Source organism: Pseudophryne corroboree, chromosome 4 (genome assembly GCF_028390025.1).
Source record: "Pseudophryne corroboree isolate aPseCor3 chromosome 4, aPseCor3.hap2, whole genome shotgun sequence".
In the NCBI taxonomy this organism is placed as follows: Eukaryota; Metazoa; Chordata; class Amphibia; order Anura; family Myobatrachidae; genus Pseudophryne; species Pseudophryne corroboree.
Window position 1 is genome coordinate 518,945,066 of NC_086447.1, and position 14,428 is coordinate 518,959,493.

The 14,428-nt window shown below is 44.1% G+C and overlaps 1 protein-coding gene and 2 long non-coding RNA genes across 9 annotated transcripts in view; 1 reads left to right on the plus strand and 2 right to left on the minus strand.

The window, feature by feature from the left end:
• The window catches only part of TBC1D32 (TBC1 domain family member 32), an 851,129-nt gene that overhangs the window by 139,262 nt on the left and 697,439 nt on the right, over nt 1–14,428 (minus strand). The window lies entirely within an intron of this gene.
• On the minus strand, nt 9,321–9,723 carry LOC134911573 (uncharacterized). The gene is made up of 2 exons (XR_010176685.1): nt 9,634–9,723; nt 9,321–9,524 (listed from the first exon to the last, which is right to left on the minus strand). It is a non-coding gene; the product is annotated as an uncharacterized LOC134911573 (long non-coding RNA).
• Nucleotides 9,416–11,141, plus strand: LOC134911572 (uncharacterized). The gene is made up of 3 exons (XR_010176684.1): nt 9,416–9,498; nt 9,574–9,786; nt 10,407–11,141. It is a non-coding gene; the product is annotated as an uncharacterized LOC134911572 (long non-coding RNA).

The window sequence follows — 14,428 nt, forward strand, 5'->3', positions numbered from 1 at the left end:
GATGCTTCCCTGGTTGCCCATCCCCACCCGGTTCATGACCAGTTTCCTCCAAGTTTCCCGCCATGAACTGATTTCCTGCTTCTGTCTGAGACGCTGTGTATCTAAAAGGACCCAGTCGCAGCATAGGCGGCTGTGTTACTGGTGCGTCGGTGTTCACTTGGGCCTCTGTGTTCACTGTAGTTTCACCTGGTGTTTGTGTACACTATTAGCGTCTAGATCCACTCAGCGTTCACTAATGTATTGATCGGTCCTGGAAGTGGGGTGAAGTCTCCCACTCTCTTGAGCTGGGTGATACAGCACTAAGGGCCTGATTCAGACTTGATCGCTGGGAAGCAATTTTTGCTGTCTTGCGAACAGGTAGTCGCCGCCTACAGGGGGGAGGGTTTTTTGTGTGTGCTGGTGTGCGATCACAAGTGCTGGAGAACTGCACAAAGAGCAGTTTGTGCAGTCTCTGCCCAGCCCAGGACTTACTCACCCGCTGCGATGATCGGGGCCGGAGCTAACGTCATGAATCCTCACACAAAACGCCGGGTTCCTCCTGCGTTTTTCTGATACTCCCTAGAAACGATCAGTTGCCACCCACATATGCACTCTTCCTGTTAAACTTCTTGCATTTGCAGATGCGATCGGATTTCTCGCACCATCCCGTCACTGACCGGCGCTCCCCGGCCTACAGACCGTCGCGTATGTGTATTGTGGAGCAAACACATGCACAGTTCAGACCTGATTGCCCGCTGTGCGAAAATGCACAGCAACGATCAGGTCTGAGTTACGCCCAAAGACTCTATCTACCATTGAGTACGAATAATTGGATAAGTGCCTGATGCATATGAGTCCGTAAACCAGGGATGAGTAACCTACGGCCCTTCAGCTGTTGTTGAACTACACATACTAGCATGCCTTGTTACAGTTTTGCTATTTGGTCATGCTAAAACTTTTGCATGGCATGCTGGGATCTGTACTTCAACAACAACTGGAGGACTGAAGGTTCCCCATCCCTGCTGTAAACTATTGCTGCTGTTTCTTTCGCTGTGCGACGGAATACGTTTAAAGTCCTATATAAGGTAATGCAGTAATATGTTTCTCCTACATACTTGAAATGTATCTGTAGTTGAATATGTGCTCATATTACTTATTATACTAATGTATAACCTGTAACTGATTGCTAGTGTGATTGCTGACTTTACTATTTCTGACAGTTTCTGTGTATTCTGATCCTCAATGCTGGTGCAAAGCAGGGAGGGATCGGATTGTATGTCACTTTAACAAGTTTTAAAGTGATCTCAGTCACAAATTGTGTAGTTAACACTGTACAGGTTTGTGATTTGTTTATCATGTCTAAGAGAGGCAAGGGTGAGGAGGATACACTCTCCACAGCAGCACCAATGCTGCTGAATAATCCAAGGCAGGCACAGGTTCAAGTTGAACACCATGGGCTACTTTTGCACAGACATTGTCCAGTATAGCTGAGCGGATAATGCCAGCTCCTATACCAGGGATAGGTTACCCTATTAACCCTTACATACAATATTCTCCCTGGGGTTTATCACATCCAGTACAGGAATCTGCAGCCTTTCAACAAAAACAAGCTGAAAGGCCGGTGGAAGGTAAATCACATAGACATGAAATAATATCTTCACAGTCTACACATATTTCAGATGGGGACTCGTCAGAGGATGAGGACTCATCACACTCCGGGTCTGCATACAGAGACAAGGATGAAGCTCAGTAGTAGCAGCTCATAGAGCAGTTTGGATACGTACATGGAAAGCGGACTCAGAATCCAAAAAGGTTCTGGAGTCTTTGCCTTTTACTGGAGATATTCTTTTTGGTAAAGAATGAAACAGTATTTTGGAGTCAGAAGCAGACTCCAAGAAAGTGAAGTATCCTTCCACACACAAATCCAAATGTGGCCCTTTCAGACTCAAGGAAAAGAAAAAGGTTATGGCAAACAGTCTCAATCTGACAAGTCTGGTAAGACTAATAAGCATTGGGCTACCAGAGGGCCTGCTTCAAAACCAGAAGATAAGTCATCAGGCTGATGGTGCAGGCCTCCACCTGGGGGATCCCAGAGTGGGAAGCAGACTTCTTCATTTTGCACTGATCTGGCAGCAGTCCACCACAGATGCCTGGGTGCTAGGAAGCGGTATCTCACGGCTATGCATTTGCTTTCAAGAAACACTCTCCTCAAAGGTTTTTTGTACCAGCCTGTCTTCAGTGAAAACGAAGGCTAGGGCTTTGCAAAAGGCAGTTCAGAAGTTGCTTCAGTCAGGAGTGATAATTCCAGTTCCTCCTGCGCAACGAGGACAAGGTTTTTATTCCAACCTGTTTCTAGTCCAGAAGCCAAATGTGTCGTTCCGGCCTATACTCAATCTCAAAGTGCTGAACAAGTACATTTGGGTGCCTTGTTTTCATATAGAGACTTTACGTTACATTATATTGACCATGGAGCCGGAGGATTTTATGGTATCCCTGGATATCCAGAATGCTTACCTACATGTTCCTACAGCACTGTCCCATCAGTGCTATCTCAGGTTTGCTATCCTCCAGCAAAATTTTCAGTTTCAGGCCCTACTATTTGGACTGGCCACAGCTCCCAGAGTGTTCACCAAAATTATGGTGGTAATGGCGGTTTATCTCAGCAGGGAATAAGGATTTTTCCATACCTCGTTGATTTATTAATCCTGGCATAATCTCAGGAATTGCTTCAGTGTCATCTGCAACAGACAATGGGGGTAATTGCAAGTTGATTGCAGCAGGAATTTTGTTAGCAGTTGGGCAAAACCATGTGCACTGCAGGGGAGGCAGATTTAACATGTGCAGAGAGAGTTAGATTTGGGTGTGGTGTGTTCAATCTGCAATCTAATTTGCAGTGTAAAAATAAAGCAGCCAGTATTTACCCTGCACAGAAATAAAATAACCCACCCAAATCTAACTCTTTCTGCACATGTTATATCTGCCTCTCCTGCAGTGCACATGGTTTTGCCCAACTGCTAACAAAATTCCTGCTGCGATCAACTTGGAATTACCCCCAATAGCTTGTATGCAAAGACACGGTTGGCTCATAAATTGGGCAAAGTCTTCCCTGGTTTCATCACAATGGATGACTCTCTTGGGGGCTGTGTGGGATTCGAGTCTTCAGAGAGTGATTTTACCACTGAACAAAATATCCAAAATTCAGTCGAGGGACCACGAGCGCCTGGTTCTGAACCACCTTAAAGTTGTGACCAGCCCCCAATCTAGACCCCCTTCAGTTTGTCTACCAAGCGAATCAGTGCATTGAGGATGCTGTCAACCTGGGCCTGCACCACATCCTGTGGCATCTGGACACGCCCAGAACCTACGCGATGATCCTGTTTGTAGACTTCAGCTCAGCCTTCAATACAATCTCCCCCAACATTCGCTACCTCAAACTACTCCGCCAAGGGGTCCCGGAAGCAACCTGTTCCTGGATCGTGGACTTTCTGACCAACAGAATAAAGGTGATAAAAGTGGGAGGATTCACCTCCCAAGCTCGGTCCATCAGTACCAGGGCACCCCAGGGCTGTGTCCTTTCACCCCTGCTCTTCTCTCTGTACACTAATGACTGTTCCTCTGAGTCCCAGTTGATTAAAATCATTACATTTGTAGACGACACCACCGTCATAGGCCTCATAAAAGAAGGGGACGAATCGGACTATAGACAGGAAGTGGATCGGTTGACCCGGTGGTGTAGCTGTAACAACCTAGAGCTCAACCCACTTAAAACTGTCGAGATGGCACTAGACTTTAGGAAGAACCCAACAGAAGCACCCCCACTAATCATAGCCGATAGTGTGGTGTTGCTAGTGGACTCCTTCAAGTTCCTGGGGACCAAGATCTCTAGAGATCTCAAGTGGGGACCAAATGCAGATGCCACCACCGGAAAGGCACAGAATAGGCTGTTCTTCCTAAGGCAACTTAAGAAGTTTAACATCCCACAGAATCTCCTGCTCCTCTTCCACTCCACAATTGTAGAATCTTTTCTGTGCTCCTTGATTATCATCTGGTATAGCTCCGCCAGTGAGAGACAAACGCAGGCTCCAAAGACTGGTAAGGTGTGCTGAGAAAATCATCGGAGTTGACTTCCTGCCTGTCCACAACCTGTACCGGTCCAGAGAGAAAAAAAATGGCGACCAGGATAGTCAATGATCCACCTCACCCAGGCTATTGCGAGCTCAACTTGCTGCCATCAGGAAAAAGATACAGGGCCATTCCCACCAGAACCAATAGAAGCCTCAAAAGCTTCTTTCCTCAAGCAGCCCACCTGCTGAACTCCTGACAAACCACCGGGTTGACTGTCCAGTCGCTTTACTCCGATCTTCTGATTGTAACGAACACTGTGTATTTTTACTTAAGCTGTATACTGCATATATTCGCCATCTACGTGTTCCCCCCTGGCTGCTGCACTGTAAACCAAAATCAAATTCCTAGTATACGCAAGTATACCTGGCCGATAAAGCCGATTCTGATACACAGTCAAAGGATATCCATTCACGCAGCAATGCGTGTAATGCGATCTATGGTGTCGACATTCGAAATGGTGGAGTATGCTCAATTCCATTCGAGGCCTCTACAACGTCTGATCCTTTCCAAATGGAATGGGTTACATCAGACAATAAAAACGCAGACTATGGTCCTCCCTCTGGAAGTAAGGAGGTCATTAGCCTGGTGGCTATAGACATCCCATCTGGACAAAGGGAGACCCTTTTGGATATCAGATTGGTAAGTTCTGACAATGGATGCCAGTCCTCAGGGCTGGGGAGCAGTGTCAAGAAGAAATTGCTTCCAAGGGCAGTGGACCAAGGAAGAAAGTTGCCTGCCAATAAATATATTGGAACTCCGGGCCATATATATGGCAGTTATTCAGGCAAAGGACATTCTTCAGGGGAAACGAGAGCAAATTCACTCGGACAATGCAACGGCTGTAGCATACCTCAATCATCACGGAGGAACTCGCAGCCAAAAGGCAATGAAGGAGGTAAGCTGCATGTTAAGGTGGGCAGAACTTCATCATCCAGCCTTGTCCGCAGTGTTCATTCCGGGAGTCCTAAACAGGGAAGCAGATTTTCTCAGTCGACATGCCATTCATGCAAACAAATGGGCTTTACACCCCGAGGTCTTCCAGACTCTGGTAGATAAGTGTGGGTTACCGGAGATAAATCTCATGGTGCCCCATCAGAACAACAAAGTTCCTGCATGTCAAGAACAAAGGATCCCAGAGCGACCTTTGTGGATGCCCTGTCAGTAAGATGGGACTTTCATCTGACCTATGTGTTTCCACCGATCGCCCTGTTGCCCAGAGTGATGCGAAAGGCAAAACAAGGAAAGGGTGCCGTGATACTAAATGGCTCCAGATCTGCAGAGCCTGTCGATGGATGCTCCATTTTTACTCCCTAAACATCCAGATCTACTGTCCCAGGGTCCTTGCTATTACAAGCACCTGGATCGACTGTCTTTGACAGGGTGGGTCTTGAGACTTCCATCATGAAAGCAAGAGGATTCTCACAACAGGTAATTCAGATAATGCTCAGAGCAAGGAAACGATTCTCAGCTCGCATTTATCACTGAATATGACAGGCCTATATTCAATGGTGCAGTGATCGGAAATTTGACCCTAGGTCTTTCAGAATTTCCTAGCATTCCTTCAGGTGGGAATGGACAAAGGTTTAAGGGTGGCTTCCTTGAGAGTGCCGGTGTCAGCATTGACTGTATGTTTCCAAAAGAAAATTGCTAACCTACAGGATGTTCGCACTTTTTCCAGGGAATGCTTCACATCCAACCTCCTTTTGTTCCTCCTGCAGTGCCTTGGGATTTAAGTTTAGTCCTAAAGGTGCTTCAAGTTGCTCCATTTGAACCACTAAAGCAAGTGGATCTTAAATAGCTTACAGCTAAAGCTCTCTTTCTACTGGCTATTGCTTCAGCTAGAAGAGTTTCAGCTTTAGGGTCATTGTTATGCCATCCTCCTTTTCTGATTTTTCATCCAGATAGAGCAGTTCTCAGAACCAAATATGGTTATCTTCCTAATGTGATCTCTAAATTCCACCTTAATGAAGAAATTGTAGTCCCGGCCTTCCAAGGTCCGGACCTTTCTGCGGGAGATGCATCATTGGACGTAGTCCGTGCCTTAAGGATCTACGTGGATTGTACCAGTGCCATCAGAAAGACAGAGATTTCACAAGAGAGGATGGCCTGATAACAAGCAGACACTGGCGAGGTGGCTTCGAATGATGATTTCAGAAGCATATTCTCAAGCTGATTTCCATATTCCAGCTAATGTCTCTGCTCACTCTACTCATAAGGTAGGTCCGTCATGGGCAGCACAACGTGGTGCTACAGCTGAACAGATATGTAAGGCAGCCACATGGTCTTCCATTAACACATTCATTAGACATTATGCCTTTGATACCTTTGCATCTCAATCAGACATTCTGACAATCAGAATATGTGTAGTTCATTATAACTAACAGACCGTAGTTGGTGATGAGCAAGTGTTCTTACCACAGTCTTTGCTGTTTCTAGATGGCTATGCAGCTTGGTTTTGCAGTCTTGTATTTCATTTTGTGACACGTAAAAAAGTTTATGCCACGTATCTTTTCAGGCCAGCTAAACAGGTCCAAAGGTGTCAAGATGTGATGGGTTTCTACAGCTTGCAGACTGGTGTGGGTGGCTAAACGTTTACTAGCACCATCACTAGTGAACATACTCCAAATTTAGTAATAGTTCCGCTAAGTATTTCATAACTACCGTAATGAAGGCATGCACAGTTATGGCTACGTGGTCACAGGTATCACTTATAACACACAGACTCACACAGTTTAAAGTGTCACACAATCATTTTGCCTAAAAAACAGATGTAGCCAAGCTAATCATTGCCTTGCGGCAAGTGTGCCCGCAAATGCACACATATCTATGCACGCCAATGGAAGCCTATGGAGCGACTGCCGGCTGTGGTCAGTCGCAGCACAATGCATTCGCACTATGCCGCAATGCGTATGCTGTGCACACGCATCGCAGCAAAGATGAGCGTGGCTCTATCTGTATACAGCAAATGAGTGAAGTGTTACTTGTGAAGTGTCCCAGTGGAATAATTGCATCCTGACACACAAACTAATAATTTTCTGCAAAATCTAGTAACCCATAGCTTCTGTTTCTGGTCGAATGGTTTCCTTCAGCTGGTGTAGGTATTCAGCCTGCGACTTTGCTGTATACAGGTGGGCTGTTGCATCATCAACAGCACTACATATAACTTCACGGAATTGTTCCACAGTACTAGTGATTGTAACGGATTTACTTTGGTCAGTGTAGACCCACTGCTTATAAACAACTGTGTCCTCACCATCCATGTCACTATCATGAAAAAGTTTTTCAACTATTTTCTGAAGTGCTTCCAGACCTGGGCATTTATCACATTGATGAAGCATACGAGTTTTTGAGACTGAAGATCAAACAAGGATTTCAGTTAGGTCTTTGTAGTCCCTCTTTAGTGGTAGAGCAGCAACAAATAATTTTTGACGTTTTTATGAGTTTCGCAAACACACACAGGGGTATATTTACTAACATTCGTAATTCTCCCGATTTGGTGGGAGAATAATCACGAATGACATCGAAAGTGTAAAACTGCAACTTTTTGAATTAGTTACGACGGATTTACTAAGCTGTCGTATTCGTATTTTTTGTTTTGTCCGATGTCGATGTCATTCGTGGTTTTCTGGTGTAGAATGCGGCCGATTTGGTTGTTTTGTGGCCGTGTTTTTAGTTTATTTTACGACTGCGTCACATGTCTGTTAAGGCAGTGATTTTGATGTTGCGGCCGCGTTTTTAGTCCTAAGTTTCGTTTTTGTCACGCGTCCGTGATTGGTTGTATTCGTGATGGAGGAGTGTCTGTGCACATTACTATAAAACCGCCCCAAACACACCGCACCTCGTGGGTTTAGCTAGTGGAGAGGAGAGAGGAAGGTGTATTTGGAGTTGGTGAGTTTGGTGGAGTTTTTGGTGGATTTGGTGCGGAGTTTTGTGATTGTTGAGTGCTGTACTGTGTGTGTAAGTAGTCTTGTCATATTTGTAGTATTGTTTTTTCACAGTTTGTAAACTTTTTTGTCCTTGTTTTTTTTTTATAGTCTTTTGTCATTGTTTGTGAGTGAGTGAGTGAGCGTGTGTGTTGGCTGTGTGGTGTGTAGTAGTAGTAGTGGAGGAGTGTGTTTTCTGTATTGATTTTTCTGTGTTTTGTGTCGTTTGTCCTCATGTCTGACTCAGAGGTCAGTGTGGTGGAGGAGGTTAGTGAGAGGGAGGCGGTTAGTGAGGTGGAGGCTATTAGTGAGGTGGAGGAGGTGAGTGAGGTGGAGGGGGTTAGTGAGAGGGAGGAGGTTAGTGAGGAGGAGGAGGAGGGGGTGCCTGTTGCTGCATTCTCCAGTGAGAGTGATGGTGCTGTGGCTCCGCAGCCACGCACCACTACCAAGACTGGCAGGAATATTAAGTTCAGCTATGCTGAAAACATGGCGTTGGTGCGTGAGCTGATGAAGCACCATCGGCAATTGTTTGGCCAGGATGCTGCCAAGGTGTCCTCCCGCAGGAAGTCTGTCCTGTGGGGGAAAGTAATAGTTGCCGTAAATAGTGAGGGTGTGGTGAGGCGGACTGAGGACACGTGTCGCAAGAGGTTCTATGACATAAAGCGCCGTGTCAAGGCCAAGATGGCCAAAGAGGCTAAATCAGCCCGCAAAACCGGGGGTGGCCCCCCTTTCCGGGCAACCTATCGGGAGTCGGAGGAGCCTGTGCGGGCACTGATTCCAGCAGAAGTGGTGTCTGCAACTCATGTCCGGGATTCGGACCGACCCACGCAGGATGGTGAGTTTGATAAATCGAAATTATATTTTAAAGTGTGCAAAATGATAATGGTGGAGAAATTAATTTTAAAAAGTATGCATACATTGTTGGTCATGTATTGCAGGCCTATGCACCCTTATGCTGTTTTTGTGTTTTGAAACTGCATTTCCCATCTTGCCTTGGCTGTATTTTTTTAAATTTATAATGCAAAATCAGGTGCAGTGCATGCTGGTATGTGTAGTTGCAATAATTAATATGAGATATTGCTTGGACATAGCTGTTGTATCTAATAGCAGCTTGTTATGATGTTTTTTTTTTAAATCAATTTTTAAAAAAACTTTTATTTTACATTTTGGTTCAAGTTGCAAGTAATCAATCTATGCAATATCTGACACATAATTCATCAATGTTACAGATTTTTTTTGTGCAACACCATGTACATTTTTATATACATAACAAATTAAGGAATCACGAAGATCTTAAGCAGAAATTAGTTTAATTTACAATACGTACAAGATGGTTACAGTACACTAAGGCTTTGCAGTTAGCATTTTTTTACAAAGTATGGTCATAATGTTTTTTCAACTTTTTCAACAGTCCGACAGACCAGCCGGCCAGACAGGCCACAGACAACTCAGGATGATGCTGGGATTGCAGGTAAGAATTCACTGTAGTCACATATTCTGCAAACACATAGAAGTACAAAATATTAATGTTTATATATTCTCATAGGTTCTGCTTCTGTAAGCCGCCCTCCTCTAAGGCGCCCATCACAGGGCTCGGGGCACTTACCCAGGAGGCCAAGTAAGACACGGCGTCTTGTCTCTGAATCTGCGGCTCCATCTTCCCCACCCAGGCGGCGCATTTCTGCAGTCTCACCCCAGCCACCACAGGCACTATTGGCGAGTCCACAGAGTGATGAGCCCAGATCACCTCAGTTATCTGGTGAGTCAAAACATTAACTAAACACATAGCAAATAATCTACACAGTACAGTTACTATGATGTGAGTTGTAGTTGAGATTACATGTTTGCCATAACAACCAATGTGATGTTACGTCTTAAATTTTTAAAGGTGCAAATGCAGAATTTTTCAATATCTTAGTGGTTGCTATCGCCAACATCAAATTTAAAAATGAACAGACATTTGTAAAAATTTAGGCCACACACGTGCACATTAAAATAACAACACATTACTGGCTTAAAAAAAAACCCACCACCCCCTCCACACCATTATAGTGTTCACACACCTCCCCTGTCCTGTATGTAGACTGCTTACTTGCTCCGCTCCTCGGGAATATCCAGGTAAGCAGTCTATATCCTGGACAGGGGAGGTGACAGAACACTGTAATGCTGTGGAGGGGAGGTAGTTAGGTGAGGATTCCGCAAGTCAGTCTATGTGCACGCCTGTGATGGTATATATGTGTTTGGAAACCAAATAAATTATAAGTTTAAAAACACAACTCAAAATACAAAAATAATGGAGTATTATGAATGTAGAAATGTTTAGAACTAGCAAATATATTATTTGTAAAGTAAACAGTGCATGTTGGCCACCCCATACAGAGCCAAGCTTGATGCCCGACGTGGACCAGCAGGGACAAGACCAACAGGCAACATTCACACTGCAACTAACACCTGTTGACCCGAGCCAGCCAATACAGCCGCAGGATATCCCCCAAGCCTCCATGAGTCCACAACTGGTACAAGCTCCACCCCAGCCACAAATTCCAGATGACTTTTGGTCCAGTTGGACAAGCCAACAGACCCAAAGCAATGCCAGCCTGACCGCACATACCCAACACCTTGCCAGTCTGCCCCATCATCTACCGCGCATTAGTCGCAACTCGGGCAGACTGATTGTCCAAGTAGGCCGAATCGCAACATCGATGGAGCAAATACGGGCAGACAACAACCAAATGCTGGCTCATTTAACGCGCATCATTGATGAGCAACAGCGCCAGCACCAAACACTCATACAACTAATACAGCACAACCAGGTTGTGAATGAATCTTTATCCCGGATTGTAGCCAGCCACACTGCAACCAACACACAACTGAATGCCAGCATAAATAATTTGAGCAACAACATAACATTGATGGCAGCACAACAAGTGACCTCCAGCTCTGGAACCACGACCCCTAGCCAAACGCCAGTAACCTCCCCTGTTCGGCGATCCTCCCGAGCACGTGCCAGTGAGCCAGCACAAAGCACAGCACCCAGCACACACAAGCGCAAAAAATAATACATCAAAAACATTTGTGTAACGCAATAAAAAATTTGTTTTGACAAACACACAACTTCCTCTGTCCGTCTCAAACATTGTAGAAGCTGCTATGTATGTATGTATGTTTTTATGGGGTAATGAATGACAATGTATTGATAACATAAACTAACTACAATGTACACACCACTATAAACAACAAACAGTAAGTAACAAAACACACAATTGTTTGTATTGCAAAGTGTTTAGTCAAGGATAATTACATCCTACAAAAACTTACCCGAAAAATACAGCTGAATCACTTCTTGCCGTACCTGCCTCCCTACATATGTACTCACACTGTCACCAGATGTTTCTAACTCCTCTGCTTGCTGACTGCTTTCTCCCTCATCATGTGCCAGATGTTGACTTAAACACAGATTATGGAGAAAACAGCAGCAGAACACAATTCTAGTCACCTTTGAGGGACTATACAACAAAAGGCCTGCAGATTTATCCAGACACCGAAACCGTGATTTCAGCACACCAAAACATCTTTCTATCACATTCCGCGTAGCCTTATGTGCATGATTGTAACTGTGTTCAGCAGGAGAATCAGGTTGGGACAATGGAGTAAGGAGCCAAGAGTAGCAGCCGTAACCACCATCACCTGAAAAACAGATATAGTCAACATTAGTACATGTGTAAGATTATTCATTACCCTAGTCAAAAATAGAGTTTGTTGTTAAAAGACATACACACAACACATTTTAAACATACCCAGCAGCCAGCCATCAGGCATTTGTCCGTCCTCAAATTTATCGAAGAGCGATGACTGACTGAGGATGAAGGAGTCATGGCAGCCACCAGGGTAACCTGCAACAACACTCATAATTTTTAATTTTGCATCACAGACCACCTGGACATTAGTGGATTGGGCCATATGTCTATTAGTATATATATATTGACGGCCCCTAGGTGATCTCAGCTGAACGTGTGTGCAATCTATGGCCCCCAGCACATTGGGCATGCGAGCAAGCTCATAGAAAGCTACCCTGACAGCACGCCACTCCGACTCCTGGGTAGGGAAGCAGATTGAGGCATTAATATGTGGATCCAAGACATCCAAAACCTGAGTGGACATTAAACAATCTAAGGTGAGTGTCATGTTAGGTATTCTATACAATACTGTGTTGTAAGAGCTTACAGAAGCAACACTTAGACATAACCGGCTATGTATTTTTTGACTCACCTGATTCAAATATTTTGAAAAGGTTGGCTGTGAGATACCAATAACGTCGCCTGCCACAGACTGGAAGCTCCCAGTAGCCATAAAGTGTAACACAGCCAGGAGTTTGTGCAAGCCTGAGACAGAGCGAGAGCGTGCTGTCTCAGGGTCTAGTCCCAGTTTGACAAGGTCATACAGGCGGAAAATGTTGGTTCTATTTAGGCGGAACATCTGTATGACCCTATCATCGGACAATGCGTTTAAGTTTAAACGACCCCTAAAAAAACGTGGCTGGCGCAGCCTCCGCGGCACCTGGACAACCTGCTGACCATGTTCACTTACCTGGCCCTGATTTCTGGAAGCCTCATGGAGCAGTCTAAGGTATCCAAAAGCAAACAGAAAGTCATTGGCACACACCACAGCCGCCATTTCAGAGTGAGAGAATTTCAAAATGTGCCTGGAACACTTTTATAGGGCCAAACATTCAGGTGTGAGTAATGGATAATTGAGTACACATGTAAACACGCTTTTCAAAAGCAGGTGCGTTTTTTTTTAGGACTTTTTTACGATTTGCATTTTTTCACGGCCGCAAATGCATTTTCACGGCAGACATTACAATTACGAATGGTTAGTAAATGACCGAGATTCATATCTAAACAGGCGTATTTTGACCGATGGTGTATTCATTCGTAATTTTTTACAACTACTTCCAAAAAATTACGAATGCCCTCATCTCTGCCGTGATTTGAGTTTAGTAAATTACCGAGATGACACTTTGAAGAAAAAACGGCATCTCGGTCAAAATCGGGAGCTTAGTAAATATACCCCACAGAATGCATTCTTGTAGCAATGCTAACACACCATGTAGGTCGTAAGGAACAAACCTTAGACAATCCAACTTGAATGTCTGGAAAACGGTATTGAAAGCAAGATAAAGCTCTTTCAAGTTTACTAGGAGTAGGCTTTTCTGTTTGTAAATTCTTTTTCCTCCTGGAAGTTTTACAGAAACGGACTTTCTTTCCAGGGCACACCCGAGAATGTTTATCATCTTCGTAAAACTGCTGTACCTGCTGAATGATTTGTACAGGAAGAGCTTTACCTCTATATTTTTCTGGTTCTTCCAGTATGCCATGGTTTTCTTTAAGTTTTCTTGATTGTTTTACCATGTATTCTGTGACATTAAATAAGTAAGGGACTCAAGTTATGTTTAAGTTTTTAAATTTCATGGTTTCTTGTGTTATGTATGCGGTACAACAGTAATTGAACGTCAACTTCATGATTTTTTTCCTCCACTATGAAACAGAGTACCATGCTGATTTTTGTATGTGGTAATAATGTATACCTTTATTAATCACATAAAAAATATTGGGATATCTAATTGAACCTAGCGTTTTGAAGTATTTTAAAAAACGTGCGTTGTTACCGTAACTCGAAACGAAAGCCAGGTAAAGTAGCTTGGTTTGGAATATTGGATTCGGAAACAAGAGTTACCTTAGGGGTCCAAATTTCATGGTGATTCCTTAATAAACACCTGTGATACTTTAGATAAACTAGATAAAGAAGCCACTAATAGCAAATAATTTAATAAATTGAAAAATCAATATTTAATAAACTAATTGTCACACAGTTGAGATAGTTGGCAAAAATAGTTGTTTTGACATCCTTTCTTAAACAAAAAAAAAATCGTAAAAATCTGAGATGGGTGGTGGACATTTCATTTTTTTTTGTGGGTGATTTGATGTGAAATGGCTTTACATTCCTCCAGACCTAGAGTGATCACAGGGCCTAATTCAGACCTGATCGCTTGCAAGCAATTCTTGCACTGCTGCGATCAGATAGTCACCGCATACAGTGGGGGAGTGTATTTTAGCTGTGCAAGTGTGTGAACACATGTGTAGCAGAGCTGTACAAACAGATTTTGTGCAGTCTCTGCGCAGTCCAAGACTTACTCAGCCGCTGCAATCACTTCAGCCTGTCCGGGAACGGAATTAACGTCAGGAACCCTACCTGCAAACGCTTGAACACGCCTGCGTTTTTCCAACCACTCCCAGAAAACAGTCAGTTGCCACCCACAAACGCCTTCTTCCTGTCAATCTCCTTGCCCGTGCGAATAGATTCATCGCACAAACCCATCTCTGAGCGGCTTTCCGCTTTGT